This window comes from Vombatus ursinus, unplaced genomic scaffold, assembly GCF_900497805.2.
Source record: "Vombatus ursinus unplaced genomic scaffold, bare-nosed wombat genome assembly UNPS02005286.1, whole genome shotgun sequence".
Classification (NCBI taxonomy): Eukaryota; Metazoa; Chordata; class Mammalia; order Diprotodontia; family Vombatidae; genus Vombatus; species Vombatus ursinus.
In genome coordinates this window covers 9005913-9027831 of record NW_020945064.1, presented here as the reverse complement: position 1 = coordinate 9027831, position 21919 = coordinate 9005913, and the positions used below count along the sequence as shown (strand labels likewise).

The following is a 21919-nucleotide window of genomic DNA, read 5'->3' as shown; positions in this document are numbered from 1 at the left end:
CTGCTGTTAAAAAATGTCTTATTGATTTTTTTCCAATATTGTTATCATTTCCCAGTGTAACACCCCATTCCATGGCTGCTTCCTTCATTTTACACCGTCACTAGTGGGCCACGTCCCCAGAGGGAGGCTCACTAATTTTCCCTTTGGAGTTCTAGGGCTAACTCAGAGGGGATAGACTGTCTAGGACAGTTGCTCCTCAGCATTCTCATCACAATCAATTGTTTGTTAGCCAGAGGCAATTAGCTTTTTAGAGAGGAAATTTAGCTTTTTCTAAGCAGGAATTGCAAGGACAGTTGTCAGTTGCTAAGCATTTAATTAATGCCCACTACATGCCAGACACTGTGCTAAGTTGTTATAGAAACATCTGCATGAACTGGAGGCGTACTCTGGGTAGAGGGGGCTCCGCGGTAAAGAGCATATGTGGCCAAAAGACAAGCATAGTTCCTGATGGTTGAAAGTCTCCAAAGTCCAGTTGAGTTTAAGTATCTTTTTATCACCTCCAATCTTGCTCCTAATTGTCCCAATTAAAGAGAACAGTCCTATCCCTCTTTCTCATGATGGTTTGTAGTCTTCACAAAGGTGTCCTTAGGGGCAACTGTTTTCTGGATTTCAAGGGTCAGTGTCCTAGAGTCCTGAGGATCTTTTTCTTTGTATTTTGTTGTCCTCAGAATGTCTATCAGTGTCTATGCAGCTGCCATCATCCACTTGATCTTCTATCCACCCTTTCCCAAATGATCCCCTCTTTGGGGTGTGGCTAAAGCTGCTGTCCCACTAGGCAGGATCTGCTTCTGGGATGCTCAATTCCAAAGTGGCTTGCAGTATTATGCATAGGTCCGAGGTGTGTCTGATTCTTTCAGCCAATCACAATATAGTTCCTGTCTTTATCTAATGATCAATCAACAAGCATTTATTAAGCACTTTCAATGTGCCAAGTACCATGCTGAGCACTGGGGATACAAAGGAAAACAGCCCTTGCCCTCAAGGAGCCTACTTTCTAATGGGGAAGACAGTAAGCAAGCAATATGTACAGTTGCTTTACCCCTCCAAAATTGATTAAGGCCTTATTAAAACATAATTTATACCTTTGATGATTAATTTATTTCAGGAGTCTGAGCCTTTTGAGTTTACATTAATAGGGGTGGGGTAGACACCAGTAATTCCACTCAGTTTCCGGATATAATACCACCTTCTATATGAAACCTTGCTTGATCCTCATTTAAGATAATGCTTTCCCTCTGTTCGTTATTTCCAGTTTATCCTACATATAGCTTGTTTATTTGTATATAGTTCTTTGCGTGTTATCTCTCTCCCATTAGCCTATGAGCTGTTTTTTTTCTTTTAAACCTTTCATTATATCATCAGTACTTAGCACATAGTGGGCACTTAATAAATGTTTTTTGACTTAGTCTCCCTCCTTCCCGCTCAAGAAAACTCCTCAAACCCTGGGGCATATTGACTAAGTATGACAAAGTATCCAGGGTTCTTCTGATGGTCACCACTTCTCTGTGGAGAAGAAGGAAGGCTCCACCTTGGCCTTCTGGGAGTGAGTGGTAATCATACAAATCTGAATTCAAATGTGTTCTAATGTCATCTCCCTTTATTCGTGCAGGCTTTTCTCTTGGTTCTGCCTTCTTTGTCTTGTTCATACAAGTTCCCAGTTGTATGTATTAGTTCATTCAGGTCTCTGAATGAATGTTTCTTACAACATGGTTGTTATTTTCCATTCATGTTCCGCAGTTCCTTTAGCTGTCTCCGCCGTTGATGGCCACCTGCCTTTTCCCCCAGTATTTCTGCCACCTCAAAGAGATGTGGCTGTGTAAATTTTGGTGCACTGAGGGCCTTTCCCTCTGTCTTTGGCCTCCTTGGGCCATTTGCTTCCTATGGAGCACATAATTTTTCAGGCTGATGTAAAACATTCTGTTTCACAAGCTTCCTCTGCCTGTCTCTCTCGCTTGTGACTTCCCTTGGGAGATCATTAAGTGTTCAGGTCTTAAAGCTCTCTTCTAGCTGTGTTTGTACAGCACAACATGGGCAAGAGAAACAGAGTAAAGACTCTATGTTACAAAAATATACTTAGGAAGCCGTTTAGGGATGAATTTAACAACAGTAACAGCTAACACTTAGGGATTGTATTTTAAAATTTGCAAAACCCTCTTCGTGTATTGTTTAATTTGATCTTCATAATAACCTTGTCAGGCAGGTGCTATTATTACTCCATTTTACACCCAAGGAAACTGAGGCACAGAAGGGTGAAGTGACTTGGCCAGGGTTATACAACCAGGAAATGCACAAGACAAAATTCGAACCCAGATCTTCCTGTCTCAAAGTCCAGCAGTTATTGTTCCACTGGGTTCGATTGCCACAAACAAGAAATTGACATTTTGATTTATGTAGAGTGACTATAAAAGTGGGCCCTGATATCTTCATTCGGAAAATGAGGGGGTTCTCCCAGACGCCGTGTAAAGTGTCTTCCAACTCGAGGGTTCTAATTCCATCATTTGGTCTTTTGTTGCAGGCTGTGCCCCTAATCCAAACATATATCTCACCAAAAGATGAGAAGAGGTTAGAATGCAAGGGCCCAGCCTGTACCACCCCTGGAAAAAAAAAAAACCCAAACATCTTGACTGTTTGTGCTGTGCTGAGATAGGGACAGCTAGTTGGTACAGTAGACAGAGCTCTGGACCTGGAGTCAGGAAGATCTGAATTCAGGTTCAGTTTGACACTTCCTAGCTATGTGACCCTGGGCAAGTCACTTAACCTCTGTTTGCCTCAATTTCCTCATCTGTAAAATGGAGATAATAATAGCACCTATTTTCCGGGTTGTTGTGAGGATCAAATGAAATAATATTTATAAAGTGATAAGCTCAATACTTATCACATAATGGTAGGTGTTTTTTAGCTATGATTATTAGTGGGCAGCTAGGTGACACAGCAGATAGAGTGCAGGGCTTGGAGTCAGGAAGGCCTGATTTCAAATTCAACTTTAGATACTTACTGGCTGTGTGACCCTGGACAAGTCACTTAATCCTGTTTGCCTCAGTTTCTTCATCTGTAAAATGATCCAGAAGCAAACTGCTGTGATATTTTTGCCAAGAAAACCCCCAAAGGGGTCACGAATAGTCAGATATGACTGAAAAATGATTAAACAACATTCTTAGTGGGTCGTCCTCATATAAGAGAAATCACATATTAGTTCCAAATTTCCTAAACCAAGTTTTACAGTTCCTTGGCGTTACCCTTGATGGTAGCAACAAGGCATGTTTATTTGGCATTTAAGGCACAATGCTGTGAAGCAGTCATAGCAGGGTTTCTCCACTGCCAAAGGACTGGCTGCTGCTAGCGGTTAGGCTGGGGGATTATGTTTTATTGTTTTTGAGTTAGGGGACTGAAGGTTAGGGATTTAGGGGATCAAAGACTGCCAGTGGGAGGAAACATGCCCTGGACTGAGGGTCTTGGAGAGGAAGAACTAACTTGGTATAGGGCTGTTGTTTCTATTAATTGTGCTCTGAGGAAAAGCAAGAGCTGCTCTGGTTGCAGTCCTATAGACGGATTGCTTAGGCATTATTAGCCCTCATTATCCAGATAAGAGAAATAAAACTCAGAGGGGTAAATGACTTGCCCAAGGTCACCCAGCTAGCAACCATAATACCTGGGATTTGAACTGAGGTCTTCCTGACTCTAAATCCTGCACCTCTTCCAATATACTACACTATGAATAATGGTTCTGAGGAAAAATTCAATGCTAGCAGTATTTCCCCCTCTAATATGTTAAATATGAAGCTGCATAAAGAATTGAATAACATTTTCTGGATCCTCCTTTGCTGTGATGGTATTCCATGCTCCCAAACCCGATGGACCAGCATTCATGGGTCCAATCAAGATAAGTCATTGCAGATAAAGGACCAAAGAAGGCATGGCAGATTTCATTTTCATCTTTGGATCAATAACACATTTTAGATGCTTAGGTATTTGTTCAATTCAGCTGTATTAACAATAGTGATGTTAACAACAAAGCTCGCATTTCTTTGGAGATTTAAGCCTTACAAAGACCATCGATAATCACCCTGGAAAGAGTGGTAGATTTGTAGACTGATGACCTGGACCTCAATCTCAGCTCTTTCACTTACTTGCCTGTATAATCTAGGGTCACTCACTTGGGAGGAAGCATTGTGTTGCAGAGAGTGTTGTTTGGGAGTCAACAGATGTCAGTTCAGATCCTGGCTTTGTCTGTATGACCTGTGGTACATTGCTCAATCTCTCTTGGTCTCAGTTTCCTCTACTGTAAAGTGAGGAGGTTAGGGGTGCCTTCCATCTCTAAATCTGTAATCCTACCACCATTATGGGTCTCTTCTGACTCTTCTCTAAAGTTAAGGGATTGAATTAGAGAACTTCTAATAGCCCTTCCAGCTCGAAATCCGATGGTTCTCTAAAACAGTAGTGTCAAATTCTGATAGAAATGGGGCCACTAATCTGTATGTGTATATACTTCTGCATATTGACTTCATTTTAAAAATGTAATACTATCCATGTTTTATTGTATTTTTATTTATTTTGTTAAATGTTTCCCAATCACATTTTGTTAGCAACAAAAGTTCCACGAAGCTGTTGGTGAACCAAAAAAAAAAAAAAAACCAAAAACTTTTTTATTAGTGGCTAAGCAAGGCCAGGTGTCCCACGTGTGGGCACACCTTACAGAAGGGAGAGCAAAGCTTTTTATTCCTAGGCCCCAATTGTAGTTCCCTCCCCTATTTCCCCTTTGACTGGGTAACGCAGGGTTTGCAGCCTATCCAGAGCGCCTAATTGTCCCACGTGAGTCTGCCCCTGATTACATCTCCCATTCCCCACATTTCTTTGTAAACAGCCTACAGCTGTCAATACCTCAGCAGCTACTCATCACCCTGATAAGTGTTATGCAGAAGCAACATTCCCCGACCACATTTCCTACACATTTCAACCTGGTTCGGGAAGCATTCCAGTGGTGTGTGTCTGACAGACCCTTCTGCCCTAATACGTTGTTGTTGTTATTGTTGTTGAGTTGTTTCAGTGATGTCTGACTCTTTGTGACCCCATTTGGGGTTTTCTTGGCAAAAATACCGTTTCCTCCTCCAGCTCATTTTACAGATGAGGAAACTGAGGCAAACAGGGTTAAGGGAATTGCCCAGGGTCACATAGCTAGGAAGTGTCGGAGGCCAGATTTGAACTCAGGAAGATGAATCCTCTTGACTAGAGGCCAGGCACTCTGTCCACTGTACCACCTAGCTGCCCTAAGCACATTGTTAGAACATTTTACAGATGAGAAAGCTCAGGCTTAGGGAGGTTAAGTGATTTATCCATAGTTACATAGTCATTGTCAGAGCTGGTCCTTGGACCAGGTCTCTAGACTGAAGTCCAGCACTGTTTCCAGTGTACCACAAGGCTTTTCTCATCTATTGCTTCTTATTCATTCAGTTTAATTTGTGGAATACTTATTGAACATTGTTTGGGTACTCCACTACATCTGCTGAAGACAGGACAGAGCCTGGGAAGACTGAGCTAAGCTAAATACCTTGGGCCTAGCTATCTTGTAATTTCTGTGAAAGGGACAGTGCTGAGGAATAGGAGGCTTACTCAGCAGGCCTCCAGAGCCCACGGTGCCTCACTGGGCAGAGCTGAATCATCTGGTCTGATTCAGGGTCGGCATGGAAGAAGGCTCTCCAACAGGTCTATGTAATGGATGAGAATCGCTGGGTTATCTACCACCTCCATGTTCTCTGCCTCTTGGCTTATGGGGAGGGGAGTTCAGCTAGCAGCCACCTTCCTGACCTCCTTCCCTTTTCCATCAATGACTGGAAGGTTAATTGAAAATATGGGCCTCAGTTCTTAGAGGGGACCATGGAGTAGACTATAGAGTATGTGACTTGGAGTCAGGAAGAATTGGGTTTATATTCTACCACAGACACTTAACTAGTTGTGTGATTCTGGGCAAGACATTTAATCTCCTGTTTCTTCATCCATAACATGGTGGGGGGGTGGGGGTAGGTGGGCCTCAAAGTCCCTTTAATCTCTAAATCTGGGCTCCTATGACCTCACTCAGGAACTTATCCTCAAAGCCTCCCCTCTCTTTCCTCACATTGCACAATTGAGTAAATAAAAAATACCTTCTCATGAATAAACTAGGGTTCCATTTTCCTAGTGGAAAATATAGGAAGAAGTCTCCCATTCTAGTTCTGGCTTTGTAACTAACTCGTTGTTCCATTCAGTACTCCATGGGACCATAGGACTTTGAGCAGGTGGGGACTTTGGAGGACTCTTATTTTGTCGATGATATACAGGAAAGGACTTGGCCAAGATGAAATAGCTTGAAGAGCTTGAACTTGACCCAAATTGCTTTGACTCCTGAAACGTCACTCTTTCAAAATCAGTCACCTGATAATTAATGGATGCTGATGCTGTCTACACAGCAGAATGCTCCCGGGCCCAGAGGTAGAAGGAAGGGAGATTGGCATCTTTCATTGCCAGTGGGAGCCTTTTGAGTGCAAGGCTTTGGGGAACAGTTCATTGAGTCCTGACCCTTACCTCAACTTTACAGACGAGGAACTGAGGCCTGTGTAGGGCACCTTCTAACTCTGAACCCTCTCTCACCACAATAATACGTCGATGTAGTGAAGGCCAATTATAGCGGCGCCTCTGTGGGTGAATTTAGGGGCACTGTCCAATGAGAACAGAGCTATTATTTCAGTGATGAGGCTCATCTGTGTACAGCCTAGAGTGTGTGAGTGCGGGCAGAAATCATCATTACCCATAGTGTTGGGACCCAAATCTTTCTTCCCATCTCTTTTTATTGTGATGAGAAATGTTTACAAGGGTCTGTGAAGGTCCTCTCCAGAGTTCACATGCAGGCGTACTCTGGAGCTGAAGGCGTCAGCCGTAATGATGGCTGCGATCGGATCCAGCCTCGGGCTCTCTGTTCATCTGAATTGTGCTGGGTGAACCTACGAGCCTTTCCGCCATTCTTGGGGAAGGGGTAGGTGCCTCTATGGAGAGTATCCAAAGGTAACAGGTGACTCCCTTCCAAACTCCATTTTTTGGGGATAATCCAGAATAATATAATTTATAATAAACCTTCTATGTATTAATTAGTTTGATGTTTGTTGTTTTTCAGTTTTATCCATATCTTTTGTTTTGGACATCACAGTAATTTCTAAATATACCTTGCCTCCTTCCACCTAGCTTCTCAAAAACAGCTAAGTAAAACCAACTCCACGTATACCATGTTTGATAGAGGATGAACCATTTTACATCTGTTGTCTTTTACTGTGCCCATGCAACAGACTCCATTTTTATAGCTGTTTTTGCTCTAGGATTGACCGTTGGACCATCTTTACTTCCTCTGACCTCTGGATCATGAAATCCCAAGTGGTCTCTGTTTCTTCTCTCTCTAAATGGGTGGTAGTGTGTCACTTACTCCCTGCCAGAGGGAAGGGGAAGGAATAAGTCTTTATTAAATGCTTACTATGTGCCCTGTACTATGCTAAGCTCTTTGCAACCATTTTCTCATTTGATCTTCACAACCACCCTGGATAGTAGGTGCACTCATCTCCATCTTGCAATTCTCTCCACAGAGGGGAGGTCCTAGGCTGACGAGTACCCCCAAGAAACAGCGTCAGCTCATTCCCCTTCTTCTGAGGAGTCTCAGAATGTTCTTTCAAGACGATTGGATTTGGCTAGCGGTTTCCATGCTGCTGGCCCCAGCGCCCAGGTTGGCCCTGCCCGGGAGGCTCCTGACCGCATAATGGATGCTGCATCTTCCAACGGGCACTTGTGTAATTAATGCTGTGTGAAGCACTCTGCTTGATTGATTAGGCGAGCGTCGTTTTAGCCAAGCAGAGGGCTTTTTGTAGGGGGTGGGTATGTCCAGAGCAAGTCACACACCCAGCCTTAAGCAGGGCTGCACTGTCCCTCTCTGTACCCAAACAGAATCCAAATGCCAAATCCTCATTTCCATGTGTATGTCCTAATGCTGTGGCCTGGGGCATGACTTTCCAAGTCCAGGTGGCTCAGGTTGGGGCTTTGGTCCAAGAGGGTGACTTCTTGCCCAGAGGGGGTCCAAGACCAGAGGATCATTCCAATTTGAGCTGGAAAGGAGCTTGGAGCTCACCAAGCCCCTTCTCCTCATTGAAAATGAGGAAACTGAGACTTAAGGGGGAGTGACTTACCCAAGGAGAACTCATAGAGATTGTTAGGGGAAAAGCCAGAAGCAATAATAAAAACTGATATTTTAAAATATGTTTTTTGAAGTCTTCAAAGTACTTCATGCACATTTATCTAATTTGATTTTTCCCTCAGACCCTGTTAGGTAGGTTATTACTATTCTTGTTTTATAACTGAGAACATGTAGGCTATTGGATTTGGCCAGCAGTTTCCATGCTGCTGGCCATAGGTTTAGCAAAAGGCCCATGGTCACACAGCTAATAAGTGTGAAAGGTGGGATTTAAACCTGGACCTTTTTGACTCTTAAGTATTGCAGTCTGGCTGCCTGTAGACATCAGCTCTTATGATTCTCAGACTGATTCTCTTTTGATTGTACCACATTTCTCTTTTATTACTTCCCATGTGGCTCAAAAGGTCCAGTTCTGTTAAAGAGGTCCAGACCTCATTACTTTGTAGATAATAAAAAACATGAGTGGAAGACATTGAACAGGGTGTTCTAGCAGGCTCCCATTTGGAGAATTACAGAGTTTGTTTCTTAATTTCTTGTTCCCTCCCTGAAAGGCACTAGTCTTCTCTCCGCTGCCCTGAAAGGTTGAGATTTGATATTGCCTGCAGATAGCTGCCAGGCTCCATCCCAGAGCTGCACACAGGTAGTAGGGTGATGGATGATAAAGCTGGGTACTTTGAGTTGACCCCTTTGGGCAGGGACCATGCCTCTTTTTACTCAGGGCCACTTCCATCGTCAGTGATCCGTAAAATTTGAGCATTCACAGTTATAATGCCATGCAGGGTCAGCTTTATACTCTGATCTTTCTGGATCAAATATGTTATTAAGATGACTCCCAGCATTTCCACTGTAAAATCATCAACCACTCAAATTGCTGCAGGGTTAAGAATCTGCTAGTGTGCCTCATTCTGCTATGGGACACCAAATCCATGGCACCTTTGAGGGATTATCCTGAAGGGCTGTTTTTTTTTTTCCTTCCAATAAATCATTACAATTGCAACTTTGAAGTTTTAAGTTATATAATCTGACCTTGCTGTCTAGTTCATCAGTTTTTCAAGTTTGAAATTATTTACATTGAGTCTATTTGAAAGGAGAGATATATCAAGTAAATTCCTACCATGGTGGCAGATAGCAACCCACTCTACCTTAAAGTGTTTGAGGGTCACCTAAGGCTCAGTGAAATTGACTTGTCCATACTCACACAGCTATTAAGTGTCAGAGGCTGAATTTGAACCTGGATCTTCCTGCCTATAGACTGTTACATCCCGATGCCTCTTGAGAAGAAGGAGATCTGAACAAGATTCTTTTTTTACAGAAACAACGGGGTGTAGTGTCAAGATTTCTTAACTTGGGGTCAGGAGAAATTTGAGTTCAAATTCAGGTGCTGTCATTTACTAGCTTTGTGAGCATGGTCAAATTACTTGATCTCTCTGAGCCTGTTTCCTTAGATGTAACATTGGAATAACAACACCTGTGCTACCTAGCTCACAGGGACTCAAGAGAGGATCAAATGAGATAACATATATGAAGGACTTGTTAATTTTAAGTCCTAAACAAATGTTATCTATTCTGAGGCAGCTAGGTGGTGCAGGGGGTAGAGCGCCGGGCCTGGAGTCAGTAAGGCCTGATTTCAAATTCAGCCTAAGATACTTCTTAGATGTGTGACTCTGAGCAAGTCACTTCAGCTCTGTTTGCTTCAGTTTCCTCATCTGTAAAATGGAGGTGATGATAGCACTTCCCCCACAGGATTGGTTATGAGGATAAAATGAGGTATATTTGTTAAAAAAAAAAAAGTGCTTGGCACAGTATGTGACATAGAGTAGGTACTTAATAGATGCTTATTCCCTTCCCTTGCCCCTACTAGGATTAGACTTAACTAAGAAAGAATATCGTATGGTCCTGGGAAAGACATAGAGATCCTTGAGTCAAAGTAGGCTCATAGATTTTGGAATTAGAAGGGACCATCTAATCTAACCCCCTAATTTAACAGATGAGGAAACTGAGGCTCTGAGAGATGGGACTTGTTTAAGTTAGCATCACTAGGAAGTCACAGATCTGGGACTTGAACCCAGTTTTTCAGGTTTTTTGACTTCCTAGTCCTGTGCTCGTTTCACAATTCACACTGCTTCACCCTTCTGTATTATCTTTGATCTTTCTTCACACTAGAAAGCTTTGAACTATTTCTGTACATCTCTATTTGGGCATCATTGGTAGAAAGTCTGAGAGCCATAAGATCATAGGATTTGGACCTGGAAGTTTCCTTAGATGTTTAGCCTCCCTCACTCCCACCCCTGCCCCCATTTTACGGATTGAGGTCAAGAGAGGTAATGTGACTTGTCCAATACCACACAGCTAGTAAATAAGCTGTGCTCCTGCATATGAGTACATATACATGCAATAAAAACTTCATCATATTACTGAATGGAGGACTGTAGAAACTAACATCTAGTATTGTTCCAATACAAATATTCAGTGTGGTAGCTGGCATTCATTCAATTATGCACTTATCAAACACTGGACCTTTAAAATGTGCAAAAAGCTATGCTAGAGCCCTTTTTGTGGTGGCAAAGAATTGGAAATTGAGTGGATGCCCATCAATTGGGGAATGGCTGAACAAGTTGTGGTATATCATTGTGGTGGAATACTACTGTGCTATAAGAAATGATAAGCCAGCTGATTTCAGAAAAAACTTGGAAGACTTAATATGAACTGATTCAAAGTGAAGTGAGCAGAACTAGGACAACATTGGTACACAGTAACAGCAACACTGTATGATGATCAAGTGTGAATGACTCAGCTATTGCCAGGAATACAATGATCCAAGACAATCCCAAAGGACTAATGATGGAGCACATTATATATCTTCAGAAAAAGAACTGATGGATTCAGATGCAGATAGAAGCATGTCTTACTTTTTTTTGGGGGGGGGTTGGTCTGTTTTCTTTTGCATTGTGGCTAATATGGAAATATGTTTTACTTTACTGCAAACGTACAATCTTCATCAAATCGCATGCCTTCTCAAGGAGGAGGAGGAGGAGAGGGAGGAGAGAATATGGAACTCAAAAAAACCCCAAATGTTAAAAATTTTTGTTTATGTGTAATTGAGAAAAAATAAAATACAAATTAAAAGGTCAAAAAAAGGGGCTATGCTAGGTTGCTGGAGATAATATAGCTATGAAATATATTAACTGCCCTCAAATAGCTTGTCAAATACCTTTCATCCACCCTGTCTATATCCTGTATGTACATTTGCTGTTAGTGGTGTCTGACTCTTCATGACCCTGTTTGGGGTCCAGAATATCTGCTTACTAGAGGTCCTGTTGTCTGGCCCTACCCATTTCCCCATTCTTGAGGAGAAAAAGCTCCTAGGCTTTCCGAGTGATGACTTACGTGGGCAAGTCTCTGACTCTTCGTTCCCTTATAATGATAAAGCTAGCCTTTATGTAGTACTTTAAGGTTTGCAAAACATTTAGTAAATATTATCTCGTTTTCTCCTTATGTCAATCCTGGGAAGTAGGTGTTATTATTATCTCCATTTTACAGGTGGAGAAAACTGTGTTAGAATGGAAAGGGCCCTAGACTCAGAATCAGAAGACATGGTTTCCAGTCCTAATTTTTCAGCTGACTGATCCTAAGCCTCACTTTGCTCATCTGTAAAATAAGCACAGTGATACTTGTGCTGCCTGTTCTTGTTGAGTTCTTTCAGGTGCATCTGATTCTTTGTGACCCCATTTGGGGTTTTCTTGGCAAAGATACATTTCCTTCTCCAGCTCATTTTACAGATGAGGAAACTGAGGCAAACAAGGTTATGTGACTTGCCCAGGGTCACACAGCTAGGAAATATCTGAGGCCATATTTGAACTCAGGATCTCCTGATTCCAGGGCTGGTGCTCTTCCACTGAACCACCTAGCTGCTCCCAGTAGGGTACTAATGACCCTACTAAATATTTTAAGTATCAGAGGAAATAATAAGAAACTAGGTGCTCAGTGCACAGAGCGTTGGACCTGAAGTCAGGAAGATCTGAGTTCAAATCCAGCCTCAGACATTTCCTAGCTATATGACCCTGGACAAAATCAGCTGTTTGCCTCAGTTTCTTCATCTGTAAAGTGGAGATAATAACCTATCTCCCAGGGTTGTTGTGAGGACCAAATGAAATAATATTTTTAAAGTGCTTAGCATAGTGCCTGGCACATGGTAGGTACTTAATAAATGTTAGCTATCTTTCTTGATCCCACCAACTACTAGTGCCTCCCTCTCCAAAATTACCTCCTGTTTACTTTGTACATTCTTATTTAGGTACATGGCATCTTCCCTTATAGCACATAAACTCTTTGGGGCCAGATACTATCTTATTTTTCTATTTGAATCCAGCATAGCATACAGAGCATCCCAAAAGCCTTAGTGATTTTGTAGCATAAAACTGTACAGAGACTTTTGGGACATTTTGTACAATAGATACTTAATCAATACTTGTCCATTGATTGACTAAGTAATATCTTCATCACATTATAACAATAATAACTAACATTTTATATTTATTGTTTTCCAGGGTACTAGAGATAAAAACCAAATTGAAAACACTTCCTGCCATCAAGGTGCTTGTGATTGAAGGGTGGGGGAAGATATGCCATGACTTTTTAGGCAACAGTGGAATTAAGTACAGCATTTAGAGTCAGAAGGTCTGGAGCTGAATCCTGGCTCTGTTATTTACTAGTCCAGTAGCCCCAGTAGTAACCCTTCCCATCCCCCTCTCCAAATTCCACTTCTCCACCATGTACTGGATACTGATCCATCCCCTTCCGCAAGGGAGATAATGCAGAGCCACTGGACCACTCCAATCTCTGGGGCCATTATAATACTCCTTCGTGAAAGTTTCTGGTTGGGAACTTAGCCACCATTTGGTTGAATAAGGAGTCACCAGCTACAATTTTTTAGTAAGATAGTGAGCCATGTACCAGTTTTCCTAATGTCTACAAGGTCTTACTGCTACATCCTCTAGACACCCTCCTCCCCCTGGCATTGCCATCTGACCTGCCAATGCTGTTGTTGTTCAGTTGACCCCATTTGGGGTTTTCTTGGTAAAGATACTAGAGTAGCTTGCCATTTCCTTCTCCAGCTCATTTTACAGATGAGGAAACTGAGGAAAACAGGAGTAAGTGACTTGCCCAGGGTCACACAGCTAGGAAGTGTATGAAGCCAGATTTGAACTCGAGTCTTCCAGCCTCCATGGCTGGCACTCTATCTGCTCTACCACCTAGCTGCTTTCCAGCCAACGCACGCTAGCAAGTCTTGGGTCTTGCCATCTGCCCAGTCTCTGAACCTTAAGGACCTTTCTGTTCCCTGCAACTATGTATTCTGGCATGTGTTGTCTTTTGTTAAGGTGTGAGTTTCTTGAGGGCATGGATTATATTATCTTTCTGTTGGTATCCCCAGTACTTAATACATAGAAAGTGAATAATACTATTCATTCCATTTATTCATTATCTACGTAGCCTTGGGCACTTCCACTTTTATTAGAACTTTGTTTCTTCCTCTACAAAAGGAGAGGATTGGAGTGGATGACTTCTAAGGTTCCAGTTCTAAACACTGTGATGTCGCATGGCATCTGCATTCCCGACATCCCATTTAACTGATTTAACTGATCCTAGAGCTTTTGGTGGAGGTTATGCACTGTTGGACTGTATCTGGTTTTAGTACTTTGTTGGAATCAGTGTGTCACTCCAGGAATCAAAGGATAAGGAGTCAGTCAGAAGGACCCGAGTTTGAATCTTGCCTCAAACACTTATTAGTGGAATGGCCTTGGAAAAGTCTCCTCATCTGTAAAATGGAGATAATGGTAATAGCACCTACCTCCCAAGGGTTGTTGTGAGGTTTAAATGGTATGTTATTTATTAAGTGCTTTGCAAATGATAAAGTGATATAGAAATGTTGGTGATGAAGATGATCATGATGAAGAAGGAGGAGGAGATGATGATGATGATGATAAGGCAAAGAGTGTAGTCAGTTCAGTAAAGAAAAGATTAGCCATTTATCCAAATCATAAGAATAGTATCTCCGGGAGTACTCACTGGGATAGATTTATTAGTCCTTGGGTTCTAGTGACATCTTAGCTACTTCCTCCTTTACATGTTAGGATCTCAAAGTCACTTGTTAGCAGTGGGCATTTGTTTGCCAACACAAAGTCTTAGACTGGGGGTGGGGAACCTGCTGCCTCCAGGCCACATGTGGCCTTCTAGATCCTTGGGTGTAGCCTTTTGACTGAGTCCAAGTTTTATAGAACAAATCCTTTTATTAAAGGGATTTGACCTATGAAGTTTGGATTCAGTCAGAGGGCCTCACTTAAGGACCTAGAGGGCACATGTGGCCTTGAGGCTGCAGGTTCTCCACTCCTGTCTTAGACAGTTCCAGTGAGTCGGGTAGGAACCTTTCAGGACCCAGCACAGATTCCTCCAGCTGGTTGAAATCCAGATCCAGCTTTAATCACCAGATCAGCTAATCTACGTATAAAGTTCCTTCCATCTCTAAATTCTGCCATCCCATGAGCTTATGTTGACTCTCAGTTATGATAATGATGATGATAATTGACTCTTATCGTACTCTGAATTTTATGAAGTGCTTTTCACACATTTAATAACTAGCATTAATATAGCACTTTACGGTTTGCAAATGACTTTACAGACATTATCTCATTTGATACTCACAGCAACCCTGGGATGTAGGTGTTATTATTATCACCAGTTTACAGATAAGGAAACCAAGGCAGAGGATAATAAATATCTAAAGCTGGATTTGAACTCGGGTGCTTCCTCATTATAAGGCCACCAGTCTATCCATGGTGCCACATTGCTATCTGTCTTATTACCTTGTTTGATCTTCATAACATTGTGAGATAGGTATTACAAGCACTACCACCCCTATTTTAAAGATGGGGGGTTCAGTGGCTTACCCTGTTTTACACTGAAAGTAAATGTCCCAGCCAAGATTTGATCTTTGTAGTTCCAAGTCTGGTGCTGTATCCATTATGCCAGAATTCTATCTTCCCATTGCTTAATTTGTTACGGATGGAGTAGTTCAAGGACAGAACTAGGAGCAAAAGGGGTACCCACAGAGCTGAGAGTTGGCATTGTAGAAGTTTGGAAGCCCTCATGATGGTAGAATAAGTAGGAAGAAGCCATGATGATTTTAATGGAGAGAGATTTCAGTGAGACACTGTGCCTGAAGAGCTCTGAGTACTGGAAACCAGGAGAATTGGGTTCTAGACATATCTATGCCACCTGTGTGACCCAAGGTAAGCCACCTTTGTGCCTCAGTTTCCACCTATGAAAAAATGAGGGAGTTTAGACTACAGGACCTTTAAATCCTATGATCTACCCTTTGGTGATTCTTCCTTTCGGGAGGCTCAAATGGATGTGTGTATGCTTTGTAAATCAATCAATCAATCAATTAACAAGCCTTCATCAGGTATATATTATGTGCCAGGCACTGTATTAGATGCTGGAGATACATAGATAAAGAACGGAATAATGAGCTCACATTCTATAGGGGGAAAAATATGTATGACATGAGTATATTACATGTGCATATATGCAAAACACACATATATATGTATATACATAAAAAACAAAGTAAATTTTTTTGAAGGGGGAAGCATTAGCAGTTGGAGGCATCAGGAAAGACCTTATGTAGGAGGTCATGCTTGAGCTAAGCTTTGAAGGAAACTTGGGATGTTAAGAGGTGGAGGTGAGGAGGAGGGAATGTATTTCAGGCAGAGAGAACAGCCTTGCAAAGATACACAGATGGGAGATGCAGTATCATATGTTAGGAACTGCAAGAAGGCCAATTTGGCTAGATCGTGGAATGCTTGAAGGGGAGTAACATATAACAAGACTGGAGAGGAAAATTGGAGCAAGGCAGCAAAGGTTTTTATATGCCAAACACAGGCATTTGTATTTGATTCTGGAAGTAATGGAGAGCCATTGGAGTATTTTGAGCAGGAGAATGGTCAGGTCAGTTCTATAGGCATACCACTTGGGCCACTGTGTGGAAGATGGATTGGAGAGGGAAGAGATGTGAGGTAGGGAGACCAATAAAGGAAGCTGTAGCCTTGGTAATGTGAGACCCTGGGAGTTGAGAGAAGAGGGCTGATATGAGAGATGTCATGAAGGTAGAAATAAGATTTGGCAACTGATTGGAGATGTGGTATGAGGGAGCGTGAGAGGTTTATGACGACTTAAGTTTGCAGATGTGGGGGATTAGAAGGTTGGTAACGTCCCTCCTTGATATAAACAGGGACATTCAGAAGAGAGTTGGGTTTTGGGGCAAAGATAACTAGTTGAGTTAGGGATGTCTCCAGGTCATCATCCAGTTTGAAACGTCCAACAGGCAGTTGGTAGAACTCAGGAGAGAGACTAGGATTGAATATGTAAATTTGGTCATCATCTATGGAGACATGATGATTGAACCCATGACAGTTTCTGTGGCTATTGAGAACATGGAGATAAGGATATGGACAGATAGGGGTGGGGCATGAACCATGATGCAACAGAGGGAACTGAGAAGGACTGGTAAGACAGATAGAAGAAAGACCAAGAGAAAAACAGCATCATGAAAATCCAGAGGTGTCTGAGAGGAAAGGAAGATTAGCAGTGTCAGATGTTGGAGAGAGGTCAAGGAAGAATGAGGATTGAGAAAAGGCCATGGTTATTTCATAAGATCATAGTTAGGGGTTGAAGGGAACATTGAGGTCATCTTGTCTAACCCTTTCATTTTACTGTTAAGGAGAATGAGGCTCAGAGAGTTCATGTGCCCAACCTTACACAGTGGGATAGTGGAAGAGTCAGAATTTGAACTCAGTCCTCAGATTCCAAATCCATCACTCTTTTCATTGTAACACCCTGCAATTAAGACATCATTGGCGGTTCTGGAGAGGGCAGTTTCAGTAAACTGTCAAACGCTTTGTAAACTCTACAAATGTGAGGATTTATTTTGATTATTAAAGCCAACCTGCCTCATTGCAGGGAACCACACCATGGTCGCCAATCAGGCAGCATGGGATATTCTTAAATCAGAGGTTCTTAACCTTTTTGGGGAGTCTAGAGAGCCCTGTGGCAGTCTGGTAAGGCCTGTGGAATCTCTTTTCAGACTCATGTTTTTAAATGCATGAAGTAAAATCCATAGGATTATCAAAGGAAACTAAGCATATTGAAATGCATTTCTCAACACATTAACAAAGCAAGTTCAGGGACTTCAGGTTAAGCCCCTTTCTATTAAATGGACAACTTCTCATAGGTAAGGTGTTGATACAGTCTAACCTGGGAAGGTGTTGCATAGTTATGTTACCGATGGACCTTTCAAGGTGTGTGCTAGATGTTCAGAGGTGATTTGGCTAAGTCGATTCTCTGGCCTTCTAATCCAGATTGGTTGTGTAATTGATCCTCAGTTCCATTCAGTTTGACCAACATTTATTAAATGCCCACTGTGTTCAGACTGTTAGCTCCCTGAAGGCAGGGATCTTTTGCCTTTTTTTTTGTCTTCCCAGCACTTAGTACAGTGCCTGGCACATAGGCATTTATTAAATGCTAGTTGACTGACTAAAGAATACTACATTCAGGGTGCATGCAAGGGTAAGGAAATAAGCATTTCTATAGAGCTTACTGTGTGCCAGGCACTGTACTGAGCACTTTACAAATATTATCTCATTTAATGCTAGGCACCAGCACCTACCACTTAGTGCTGTTGTGAAGTTAACATGAGATGTTTGTAAAGTGCTTTGCAAACCTTAAAGTACCATATGATTGTTGTTTATTATTATATCATTGTCTTTGTTATTCATGGTCCATGCCCTCAAAGAGCTTACAAATAGAGGGGAAAGACACACATTTGAATATCTATAGAATATATAATATTTCAGAAAAAGCTCACCTGAAAGGTAGAGAACAAAATTCTCTGAGAACCAAGAGGGGAGGAAGCTCTTCATTAACACTGGGCTCACAGAAGGCTTCCTGGAGAAAGTGGCATTTGAGTTCACCAGATGAAGAGTCAGAAACTTAGGGCATGGGAGAAAATTCCAAGTTGTTTGGGTCCACGCTTAGCAAAACTGTGAAGATACAAGCTAGGGACGTTTGCATCTCCCACTTTGTCTACCAGCATGCCTTTACTTCCTCCTCTCTTTGTCTGGCATCATCATAGACTTGGAGATGGGAGCCATTGAGTCCAACCCCTTCATTTTACAGATGAGGAAAGTGAGGCACAGTTAAGAGACCTGCCCAAGATCACACTGGTGATACATAGCAGAGTTAGGATTCGAGCCCAGGTTCTCTGGTTTTCTATCTGGTGCTTTTCCCCCTTCTATGTACCACATTGTCCCTTAGGTCCTATCTTGAACTCTGTTCACTGTCAACTAATTCCTGCCGGGGTACTAACTGATAATTATAGTTTTAGTTGCTACCTGCCTATGGTATAGGGTGTTTGAATTTTTTTTTTAGGCAATTGGGGTTAAGTGACTTGCCCATGGTCACACAGCTAGTAAGTGTCAAGTGTTTGGTCTGAGGCCAGATTTGAACTCAGGTCCTCCTGACTTCAGGGCCGGTACTCTATCTACTGCGCCACCTGGCTGCCCCAAGTGTTTGAATTTTCTAAAGGGGATTCCTTACCCCTACCATTTTCCTAGCTTTGATACTTTATCTGACTCTGACCAAAGCATCTGGATGAAGGGGAACCAGCTGGAGAAGGGGTGATCTGTGGGCAATCTTAACCTTCCCACAATTAGGGAAGGAATACCTGAAGATTTAGAGGGCTATCTCTGAAAGGTTTTCCACCTCTGCCAACAGATAATGGTGTACTCAGGTCCCCTTGGGGCACTTGATATACCAAGGTTGGAACAGTAGGCTGGAGTAAGGTTGTGGAGAGCTTTAAATGACAAACAGAGGCATCTATATTTGATTTTAAAGGTAATAGGGAGCCATTAGAGGTTATTGAGCAGGGGATTAACATGGTCAGAATTAGGCTTTGGGAATATCACTTTGGCAGTTTTGCTGTGGATAGATTGGAGTGGAGAAGTACTTGAGACGGGGATGTCCATTAGCAGACTGTTACAGCAGTGAGGAGGGGATGAACTAGAGTGCTTGTTGTGTGGGTAGAGAGAAGGGGTTGCTGTCCAGTTGGTGACACTGACTGGAAGCTGTTCTTTTCCCACTTACTGACAATAGCTTCCATAGTTCTTTTTTCCCTCTGGGATTCCATTCCTTCAAAATTCCTTCAAATGGCTCTGGCTTTGGACTTCGTCATTGGGCACCCTTATGGTATAGGTTAGTGTCAGATCTTATGGTCAAACATCTGCCCTATATATTCCCGAGTGCACCCAAATTAGATTAAAATGTAACTGGGAAATATTTAACAAGGTGATTAAGTGCAGTAGAAGACAGATAATGTTAATATGTGGTTTTCTAAGTCAATATGTATAGTTTAGGGGTCCCATTTCAATTTGATATTGGCAACATTGGCATAGCAATTGAGATCTGACATTTGCTTTGGGTGGTAGGACAAAACGATGTGAAAGGATAGATTCCATCAAAGACACTTAGTAGACTATGTTAACTGTGGACAAGCCCATTCCCAGCTCTGAGCCTCAGTTTCCTCATCTGTAAAATGGAATCAGTAATACCTAAGCCTCAGCAATCTCTTTGTAGACCTTAAAGCCAATCGATATGTTGAGTTGTCGCTTTATAACAACATGATTTTAGCCCTTCCCCACCACCTGCTGAATTTTCTACTCTCTTGCTTTGGCTCCTGGAAGGCTTGAAAGGTGATCACGTCACAGAGCAAGCCTTGGTAACTGGAAAGTTTTTGTATTGTTTTTCTGTGTGTTTTTTTTAATCCTCAGGATCTGTTATTTCATTGATCCAGGGAGCTTTTTGTTGAGGAAACTCCATCTACTAATACAGATTGACAATTTATAGTTTTTCTAAAAATTCATTTTTATTTTATTTTCAGTTCCAAATTTTCTCCCATTCCCCTTCCCCTACTTATTGATAAAGTAAGAGAAATAAAACTGATAACAAAGATGTGTAGACATATAAAACAAATTTCTGCATTAGCCATATTCCAAGAAAAAATATAAGAAAAAGCAATTTATAACCTAAAACTAGAGATATTATAGAATATTGACTGTTGCTGCAATCACTCAATCAAAAAGCATTCATTAAGGACCTACTGTGTGCCAGACACCGTGTTATGCAGAGGGGATACAAAGACAGAAATGAACAGTCCTAGTTTTTAAGGGGCTTCTTTTCTAACAGCTTTGAGGGGAAAGAGAACTAACCATCATTATTTCTGCAAAAGGTTTAACTTTTGTTTCTTTCAGATCTAGTCTCTAGTTGTTTTTTTTCCCCCAAAGCAGGGAGGAGTTAAAGGGACCACTGAGAGGCCACTTCACCTATTCCCTACCCCCACCCAAGAGATAAAAACTGGATCCTTTCTGCTCCTGAAGGTCTCAGGTGCTCAGTGTCTTCTGCTGCCTAGGGGGGATGGGCTCCTTAACTGGCATCTTGGTCCTGCCTTTCTCTTGCTCATCCCCAAATTCTTCTAGCCTCACCCATAGCTTGTTGCTTCTTCCTCTAACATACCTTGATGTGACTTTTTAGAAGGTGGTGTCTTCTTTTCCCATCCCCCCCAGTTTGGAATCATAGAATCAAAAATTTAGAACTGGAAGAGATCTTAGAGACCATCTAGCCCAACCTCCTGATTTTACAGATGAGGAAACTGAGGCTCAGAGAGCCTCACAAGACTTGCCCAGTATCACAGAACGAGTAAGTGTGTAAGGCAAGATTGGAACTCAAGTCTTCTTGACTTCAAATCTAGCTTTCAATTGTATCACTTGGCTGCCTTTGATGATATTATGACTATGAATATGTAGCCTTGGCCCAGGCTCTATCTGTTGCATCTGTTGTCTAAGAATCAGCCTAGCTGAATTCAGAAAGGCTCATTGGTCACCAAGTGATTCATGTTTATTTTTACAGCAGCTAATACAGGTTGTCTTCTGCAACAAAGAAGGACTGTGGTTGAGGGAACTCCACACTGATAGAATCTTTGAAGAGAGGAAACGGTGGTAGATAGAGTACGGAACTTGAAGACCTGGGTTGGAATCCTGCCTCAAATAATTTACCAGTTTTGTGACCCTCTGCAAGTGCCCCTCTGAGCCTCAATTTTCTAATCTGTAGAAGAAGGGCAGCTGGACTAGATGAACTCAGAGGTCCCCATGATGTGTTGAAGGCAGTATGGAAGTTCCCATTCTATGGTTAGAATGGGAAGAGCACTGGATTTGACAGGTCTTCAGGCTCTGGTCTTGCTTTGTGACTTTGGGCAGATTACTTAACTTCTCTGGGCCTTCCAGATCTACACCCTATGCACCAAGGTTTTTGCTTGTACTGGACCTGTGATTAAATTGGGGATAGGGATCTCCCTGTTAATCTGGATGGTCACCTGCACGGTCACTTTATATTGTTAGAGTAGCTTAGTGGGAGAAAGAGAGAAAGGGAGGGGAATTGGGAGGCTAAGTGACTTGCTCAGAGACTCAGCGAGTCTGTCAGAAACAGGAATTGAACTCAGATCATCCTGATTTTAAGACTGCTTGTTCTATCTACTGTGACACAGGCCTTTCATAAATCCAGCATAGATGATCTGTGGGTCTGCCTGACTATTCAACGGATAGTTTTGACTGACTG

General features: G+C 42.1%; 1 protein-coding gene across 1 annotated transcript in view; it reads left to right on the top strand.

Moving 5' to 3' along the window:
• The window catches only part of JPH3 (junctophilin 3), a 191426-nt gene that overhangs the window by 37898 nt on the left and 131609 nt on the right, over positions 1-21919 (top strand). The gene's annotated exons all lie outside the window — the stretch shown is intronic.